This window comes from Ictidomys tridecemlineatus, chromosome 10 (genome assembly GCF_052094955.1).
Source record: "Ictidomys tridecemlineatus isolate mIctTri1 chromosome 10, mIctTri1.hap1, whole genome shotgun sequence".
NCBI classification, from domain to species: domain Eukaryota; kingdom Metazoa; phylum Chordata; class Mammalia; order Rodentia; family Sciuridae; genus Ictidomys; species Ictidomys tridecemlineatus.
Window position 1 is genome coordinate 95420828 of NC_135486.1, and position 9146 is coordinate 95429973.

The following is a 9146-nucleotide window of genomic DNA, read 5'->3' on the forward strand; positions in this document are numbered from 1 at the left end:
GCCCTCTTTTGCATATCTCTAAGGAATTCTCAGGGGCCTCACATCTTCTTTGCCTCTGATTGTGGCTAACCTGTTTTGCTTCTCCTATTCTGTGTGTATAATGACCTCAAATTAATCCTCACTTTAGAGATAAAGAACTTAAAACAAGCTCATACTTTGGAAATGCTTTGGTAAAAGGTATATAAGAACTTGAGGACAAAAAGCGAGGGTAGAAATGCCCTGTGACTGGGTTTGAGATGAAGCTAGTCAGCACCTGATGAATGACCAGAGGGGAAGATTTTTTAGAAACCACTACAAACAGTCCCCAACTTAACAATAATTTGGCTTACATTTTTTTTTGTTAACTTTCTGATGGTGTGAGAGTGATATGCATTTAGTAGGAACCATACTTCAAATTTTGAATTTTGGTCTTTTCTGAGGTTCATGACAGATGGTACAAAGCTTTTGCAATGCTGGACAGTAGTAGCCAGCTTCAGCTTCTAGCAGCCATGCAACCATGACAGGGAACAACCAATACTCTACCTTGCACTTTATTGCCAAGCTTCATAGAGGCTAAGCCCAAACTTTTCCCCTGAGCTACATCCGCAGCCTGTGTTATGTACTAATAATGTCAATGTGCTGTACACATTTAAAGTAAGCTAGGTTAAGCTATTATATGAATTAATTAATATATGATTAATATATTTTGGGGTTTACCATATTTTTAACCTACAGTGGGTTTATTAGGGTATGGCCCCATCTTAAGTCAAGAAATACCTGTAAGCCAGGCATACTGGCACATGCCTGTAATCCCAGTGGCTCAGGAGGCTGAGGCAGGAGAATCTCGAGTTCAAAGCCAGCCTGAGCAACAGTGAGGCACTAGGTACCCGCCCTCCCTCAAAAACAACAACAACAACAACAACAACAACAACAACAACAACAAAAGAAGCACCTGTCTGAGATGCTGCATAGGCAATAACGCTGTCTATCCTCCATTAGATGGAAGGTCTCCCTCTTCCCCCCCTCCCAGATGTGTATTTTCTAGGTGTTTGTTCACACTGCTTATATTCTACTGGAGGTAACGAACAAACAAATGACCAAGGAAATGCCAGGCAGGGATGCATATAATGATGAAAAGAAATTGAAGACAGGGCAAAGGGTATGATACAGAGAGATTCAGAATCATTTTGGATTGAATGGTCAAGCAAGGCCTCCCTGAGTAGTCAATATTTAAGCTGAAAGCTGGTACCCAGAAGGAGCTCAGTCTGTGCCAAACTGTAGTAAGAATTAGGCCAGGCAGACAGGGACAGCAAGTTTAATGACCTCAATATGGAAAAATGTTCAGGAGACAGAAAGCAGATAGGTGTGACTGAAGCATGTGTAAGAAGCCAAAAGACACTTTTTTTTTTGACAGTACTAGAGTTTGAACCCTGAGCACTCATGTGGATCTCATATGAGAGGCCAAAAGTCAAACACACCTTTTCTTTTTCTTTTTTCTTTTCTTTTCTTTCTTTCTTTTTTTTTTTTTTTTTGGCAATACTAGAGTGTGAGCCTGGGTTACTCTACCGCTGAGCTGAATCCCAAGCCCTTTTTGGTTTTTCACTTTGAGAGAGTCTCACTAAGTTGCCAAGGCTGGCCTTGAACTTGCTATCTTCCTTTCTTGGCCTCTGAAGTAACAGGGGTTGCAGGTGTGCACTACCACACCTGGTTCATTTTCATTTGTATCTTAGCTGTTTTCCTAGGTTCATAAATGTACATCAAAAGGAAAGCCTTCAGGATAAGGGTATGATAATAGGAGGAGCTTTGGTGCAAGGGGGTCTAACAGCATAATGGAGACCATGATTAGAGCAGGCTAGGAAGGAAAAGGAGAATTGGGTAATTAAAGAGGGAATAGACACCTTGTCTGGGAATATGGTTAACAAATTCAGGACAAGTGCCATTGTTGTTGATGGAAGGATTGAAATTGTGGAACTGGAAGAGGGTAGGGTGTGTAGATTAGGTTAGAAGGTTTAATGCATACAGGGGGAATAAAATCATAGAAGAGGATGAATCCTGCAGACCCATGGAGGGAAGGACAGAAATTGACCAAAAGGTGTATGCTTTCAAAAAAGGAAACTTCCAAGAAGAGATTGGCCAGTTATCAATCAGATATTCAGCAGCAAGTGGGAAGAGGGAATATACACCTTGTATTATCACAGATTAACTTTCTGTGCCAGAAGAAACCAAAATGATAGACCTCCTTAATATCTCTCCAACTTTATCTCTAATGTCCTCATGATTTTATATGTAAAAGGGGACAATTATAGCATGCACAGATTGAGATAATGGACATAAAGTACTTAGCATATTACATGACTTCAGTATGTGTTAGGTTGTAAACCCACAAGGACAAAATTGGCTCTTTATTATTGAATTTCCAATTCCCAGCACAGTGCCTGACAAGGAATAGGCATTTAATAATATGCATAAACCAGAGATGAATGAATGACTCCTTTTGGCCACACTACAGTTTTAACATTTGTTTTTAAGGTTGTTACAGGATTCTCCATAGGATCTTCCATATGGGTCTGATCTTGTCTTTCTCTAATCTCTTTCAAAATAGCACCAGGGTTTAAAAAAAAAAGAAAGAAATCTGCTCATGCCATTTTTTGATTCATTCTGAAGAGGCTCTCCATTGCTACCCAGAGAATACTCAATCTTATTACCATGGCCTGGCTAGGGTTTATTTCTGTCTTTTCAGAAAATTTCTTTAGACTTGAGGCTCCTTCACATGTGAAAATTCTTCCTTCTCAAGGTCTATTGATTAGGAACTGAATTTGTCTGTTTATTATACTAACTTAATTATATAGGCTTCTCTTCCTTCCTTCCTTCCTTCCTTCCTTCCTTCCTTCCTTCCTTCCTTCCTTCCTTCCTTCCTTCCTTCTTTCTTTCCTCCCTCCCCCCCCCTCTCTCTCTTTCTTTCTTTCTTATTCATAAGAAATCTGGAAGTGGGCAATTCAGAATTTGTGTAGTTGTTAAGACCCAGATACCTCCTGGTCCCTGGCTCATTTTTATGATTGAAACCACCTATATCAACAATATAACTATTAGGACTAAGGACTGAGACCACCTGTGTCAACTATTGAGGACTCAACTGGAGGAGAAAGAATATTTGAGATCAAAGACTGAGTGTGGAAATGCTGAATTCAGCATGGCCTAGGTGTTGGTTTTAGGAAAAGTTGGGCCCAGGAAAAGATTCTAACCAGTAAGTAACTTGACTGTTGCTTCAGGAAATTCCTGCACGTTAATCTCTCTGGGGTTAAGTCTGTTCATCTAGGCAGAGAACAACAGTTTACTTATCAAAATCCATTTCAAGACCCTCAACCTGGCTATCTGCTCCCATCCTAAACGTGTATGCCATGAACCCGTGGCCCAGTTCTATCAGTTCCCTTCCTTGAAAGATCCACCTTAAACAACCCGAGTCTAAACTCAGAATCTTATAAATAGTCTTCCCTGACTTTTCTTCTTCTGGGACACTGCTAGGACATTGTCAAGGGGGTGCTCTTTCTTCTTGCAATGAGTTCTGATAAATATAGCTTTGGGGTTTTTTAAATTAATTTTTAAATTTATATATATGTCAGCTAAATGCATTGCAATTCATATTACACATGTAGAACACAATTTTTCATATCTCTGATTGTATACAAAGTATATTCACACCAATTTGTGTCTTTATATATGTACTTTGGATAATGATGTCCATCACTTTCCACCATCCTTGCTAATCCCCTGACCCCTCCCTTCCCCTCTCACCCCTCTGCCTTATCTAGAATTCATCTATTCCTCCCATGCTCCCTCCCCCTACCCCACTATGAATCAGCCTCCTTATATCAGAGAAAACATTCAGCATTTGGTTTTTTGGGACTGACTAACTTCACTTAGCATTATCTTCTCTAACTCCATCCATTTACCTGCAAATGTCATGATTTTATTCTCTTTTATTCCTGAGTAATATTCCATTGTGTTTATATGCCACATTTTTTTTTATTCATTCATCCATTGAAGGGCATCTAGGTTGGTTCAACAATTTAGCTATTGTGAATTGTGCTGCAATAAACATTGATGTGGCTGTTTTCTTCTAGTATGCTGTTTTTAAGTCCTTTGGGTATAGACCAAGGAAAGGGATTAGCTTTGTTTTCTAATACCAGGTTGTCTGGTAACATTTAGGTTATGTCAATACTGTTCTTAGCTTCTGGCTTCTGTCCTCTGTTTGGAGATAACATGTCTTTCTTCTAGGCTCTAAGAAACAGGGAAGAGTAAAGGGCTAAAAGCATATGCCAACCAAGACTTAATAATTGGGATCATTGAGGACTTCAAGAACTCTCTTCAGATAGGAAAACCAAAGCCTTCTCTGTTTCATAAAGCAGATTTATAAGACAGGACAATTTCTCCTGCTTCTGTCCTCTTACTTATTCATTTCCACATTCTCTCAGTGCCTACATGAAAAATACACTGGAAAAAGGTATTTTTGTAGCTAGTTTGGATGAAATGAAATACCATTAATGCTGAGCTGTTTTGATGGAAATAATCATAAATAAACAAAAAAACCACACATTGATCCTCATGACATTTGCAACAGTTGTAAAAATACATATTCTAAGTCACCCATTCCCAGGATGCTCTCAGCACATTTCTAAGAAATAGAAGAAGAAAGGGAGCTAGTTCCATATGGAATATGGATTCCAGAAACTGATTCTTAATTATGAATTAGTGAGTCTGCCATATTTAAAAAGAAGACTTTTTTTTTCCAATTTTAAATCTAACATGCTTTTTGCATTGTAAAATGAAAGCTCCCAGGCCCCACCATCAGCAAGCCTATCCGTCACATCATGAGAATCCTGCCAATGCTTTGGTTTGTAGGCTTTCAAATTATTTGAATGCATTTAGAAACATGCATATGTACAAACAAATAGGAAAATGGTTTGTGTTACGTTAATCATATTACATTCAATCTGCCTCAAATTGTTTTTTTTTTCCTATTTCACTTTTTTAAGGGAACATTCCATATCCATATCCATAGTTCAAACAATTCATTTAAACCCCTGCAGGGTTTCTGTTGCATGAGTGAAGCCTAACCTGATTAACCCAGTTTGCTGCTTGAACTATTTTTTTTTCCTTTCCCCTCTTCCTCTTCCTTTCTTTTTGCTGTTACAAACAATCCCACAACAAACTTTTTGGAACCTAAGATGAGTTTTAAATAAATTTTGCTCTTTCAGTGTTTATTAATGTGATGGGGATAGAATGCATTATCTCATTGTTTCTTTCATTTGCATTAACAGTAATAAGGAAATATTTTAGTTTATTGACTATTTCTAGTTCTCTGTGAATTGCTTAGATTCATTCTGTCCAATGTGACAGCTGCTAATGGAATGTAGCTATGGAGCATTTGAAATATGCCTAGCTAAACTGGGTAGTTCTTTTAGCATAAAGTACACAGAAATTTCAAAAACAGTCAAAAAAAGATATAAAAATTTTATTTTTTAGTTTTATATTGATTACATGTTTTAATAATAAGATATAAAGTTTTAAATAATCGTGTGTAGGGAGGATTTCTGGAGATTGAACTGAGGGCATACCAGGCAAGCACTTCTTTCACTGAGCTGGAACAAGCCTTTGCTTTTAAATAATTTTAATGTGCCTACTGAAAAATTTAGAATTACATATGTAGCTCACATCATCTTTCTCTTGGACAGAGATGGCTTAGATTTTTCTTTTAATTGGGTTGATTTTTTAGTAAGAATTCTTGATATATGTTTAACACGTATCTTTGTCTACTATTTTTATAGCAAATATTTCTTCTTCTCAGTTTGTAACTATTTACCTTGGATTATGGATTCTCTTGCCATACAAAAGTTGTAAGTTTTTAAGACTTTGTCCATTATTTCCTTTGTTGCTTCAGGGTTTTTTTTGTCTTGCTAAGGAAATCTTTCACCATGCCAAGGTTAAAAAAATAACTGATTGTGGCTCCTTTTTTTCTTTTTTCTGGTACTGGGGATTGAACTTAGAAGATGGAGTCTCTCTAATTACTGAGGCAGCCTTCAAACTTCTGATTCCCTCTTCGCCTCCCAAGTCATGCTTTCTTTACTTTTTTTTTTTTTCCAAGTCATGGTTTTTAAAAGTCCTTTCTTTCTTTGATGTTCACCTTTTTAGGCATTTGAAATTTAAAAACAAAAAATTATTTTGGTTTGGCGTGAGTTAGGAAGTTTGTAAACTTTTTATAAAATTGTAAATAAGTAGAGAAAAGGACACAATTAGATGTGGATAGCTAGAGTTATACAATTATGGTGTCATATGTATTATATGCATGTATAATAAATTATATAAATGCTCAAAACTCATCATGTCCTAATTATGTTACTATGTTTTACTATAATCTGTGCTCTTGAGGTTACTTATTTAGTCTTATTAATGTAAACAGTAACATCAGTGGACATTCATATGGGAAACACATTCAGAGAACCGATTATTTATCATACATTATCACACCAGTGTTTTTACAGCATGGAAATAAAGAAAGTCTCTCTCCTTTTCAAGTACTTCATCTCATTTCATTTTTTCCATCTATCGCATTGGCTAGGACTCTAGTACAATGTGGAATAACAGTAGTGTTACTTGACATTCCTGATTTGATCCTTAACATTTCTATTTTAGCAATAAGAATGATGTTTGCTCTGGATTTCTGGTAGATACTAGTTAAAGTTCTGGAATTTCATTTGAATACTTTCCTACATACTAATGGGAAACTTCTGCAATTTGTCCTTAGTAAAATTTCCTATTTTAAAAAATTCTTCCATTTTCTACAATTCTCTATTTTCTTTCCAAAATTTTATGACCATATGGATTCCAGAGTCCTTGCAACATTTGGCACAGTCTCTCACTTCAGCAAAACACCTTTAATGACTCTTTGAAAAACTTTCCTATCCTCACCACTTCTCTTTCCCAACCTGCCATTGCTCTGCTGTCCGCTCCAGAATGCTTTGTCCCCCTGAACCCTACACCACTGAAGTCACTCCTGTTAAAGTCTCTGGAGAACTCCACTGTGCCAGATCCAGTTAAGAATTCCAGTCCTCGTTTCAGCTGCACTATTATATAAACCCCTTGCCCCCTTTCTCTTTTTGGCATCTGGAACACCATGTTCTTTCTGGTCTTATTCTCCTCTTTATTAGCCATTCCTTTAAAAAAAAATTTCATTTGTTCTTTTTAGATACACATGATGATAGGGTGTATTTTGATGTATTACATAAACACGAAGTGTAACTTATTCTAATAAGAATCCCATTTTGTAGTTACACATTATGTGGAGTACCACTGGTTGTGTATTCATATATGAACCTAGAAAAGTTATGTCCAATTCATTCTACTGTCTTTCCCATTCCCATCTCCCCTCCCTTCCCTTCTTTCCCCTTCGTCTAATCCAATGAACTTCTATTCTTCCCTCTCCCTACTTATTATGTGTTAGCATCCACATATCAGAGAGAACGTTTATATTAGCGACTCTTTTATTTGAGTTGAGTTGTGGTTTTACTTTCATTATCCCTCTTCTTTGCCTCTATATGTGAAGGTCTTGACACACTCAGAGCTCAGTCCTCAGCCCTCAGCCATCTTTTCTATCCACTTTCCTAGCTTTGAGCATTTTAATTTTTGCTGGATACCTGTCTATCGTATGCAAATGCTTATTTCTACACATACTTTCACAACTCACAGATATCTCAGTCTTAAGAAAGCCAAAGTCATATTGTCAATTCTCAGTCTCTCCCTCCACCAAGTCCAAATCCATTATTACTTTTGTAATTATTCTTTTCTAGTGAATCACACCATTAGTTACTTATACCACAAAGTATAATCCACTCACACTGGATTCCTCAATTCCTCTCACCTTCATAATATGATCCTTTAGTAGGGTTTTTTTCCTCCTTTAAAAATACACTCCAAATTCAACTACTGTCTACCATTAATATCACTTTACATTCAAACTCCACTTTCATCTCTCTTATGGACTTCCATAGTAACCTCCAAATGGTCTCTACTCTCATTCTTTCTCCTTCCACAGAAACCACAGAAATCACATATATGAAGTTCATATCATTTTTGTGTCCCTCCCCCCCAAAAAAAATCTTTGAGTGGTCTCCTATTTTGCTTAGGAAAGAAAAAACAAAATGCAAATTCTTCAATGGCTTGCCAGTTCCCCTATCTATCCCTTACCTTGCACCCACCTCTGCCTTATAGAGCATGCCTTGTCTGCATTGTGTTTCCTACTGCTCCCATAACAAACAAGTTCATTCCTGCCTCCAAGCACCCTACTTGCTGCTTTCTCTGCAGGGAACATTCTTCTGTGGCTGTTTCATGAGACCAGGCTCCTTATCATCATCTGTCTAACCACCTCTCCAAATAACCACTGTCTATCACACTTTGCATCATTTCCTCGTAGTATACACAGTACCTGAAGTTACAGAATATACTTACTTAACATTCTATCTGAATGTGAGGGTCATAAGAGTAGGAGACTAGTTTGCTTAGTATCCTACTGTACTTCCAGCTCCTAGAACAGTGCTTTGTATGTTGGAGGACTCAATCAATCATTGTCCAGTGAAGGAAGGAATAAAGAAATAAATAACTCATTTGTCTACAATGATGACTAACTAAACTTACTCATTTAAGCCTTTAAAAAGGTAAGTAATAAATAAGTACTTATATAAGTAAGTACTAAGAAAGGGGCAAAGATTTACTTGGAATCAGAGGTCCAAATTTTGCCAGTTGGTTCCCTCTTTCCAACTCCCTTGGAATTCTACCATCTAGGAATGAACCTAGGTGATTCAGGCATGTGGAGGAACCCATGTGAAAGAAATATCGCTCAGTGTTAGTGAGGGATATAATAAAATAGTACTGCATATCCTGCATATCCCTTAGTGTTAGTGCCATTCTTAGGCATTGATCTCTTCATGTTAGCATCCTCAAATCTTCTTCCTCCACTTACAAATGCAGCAGGTAACATGATTTTCTTTTCCCAACACAAAGTTTTCAAGCTGCAAATCTGACTGTATCATGTTTCTTTCCCTGGACAAAATCCTGTGGCTAAGGAATGAGATGCTCTAATTGAGGATTGGCATCTACAGCCCACTGGCCAAATC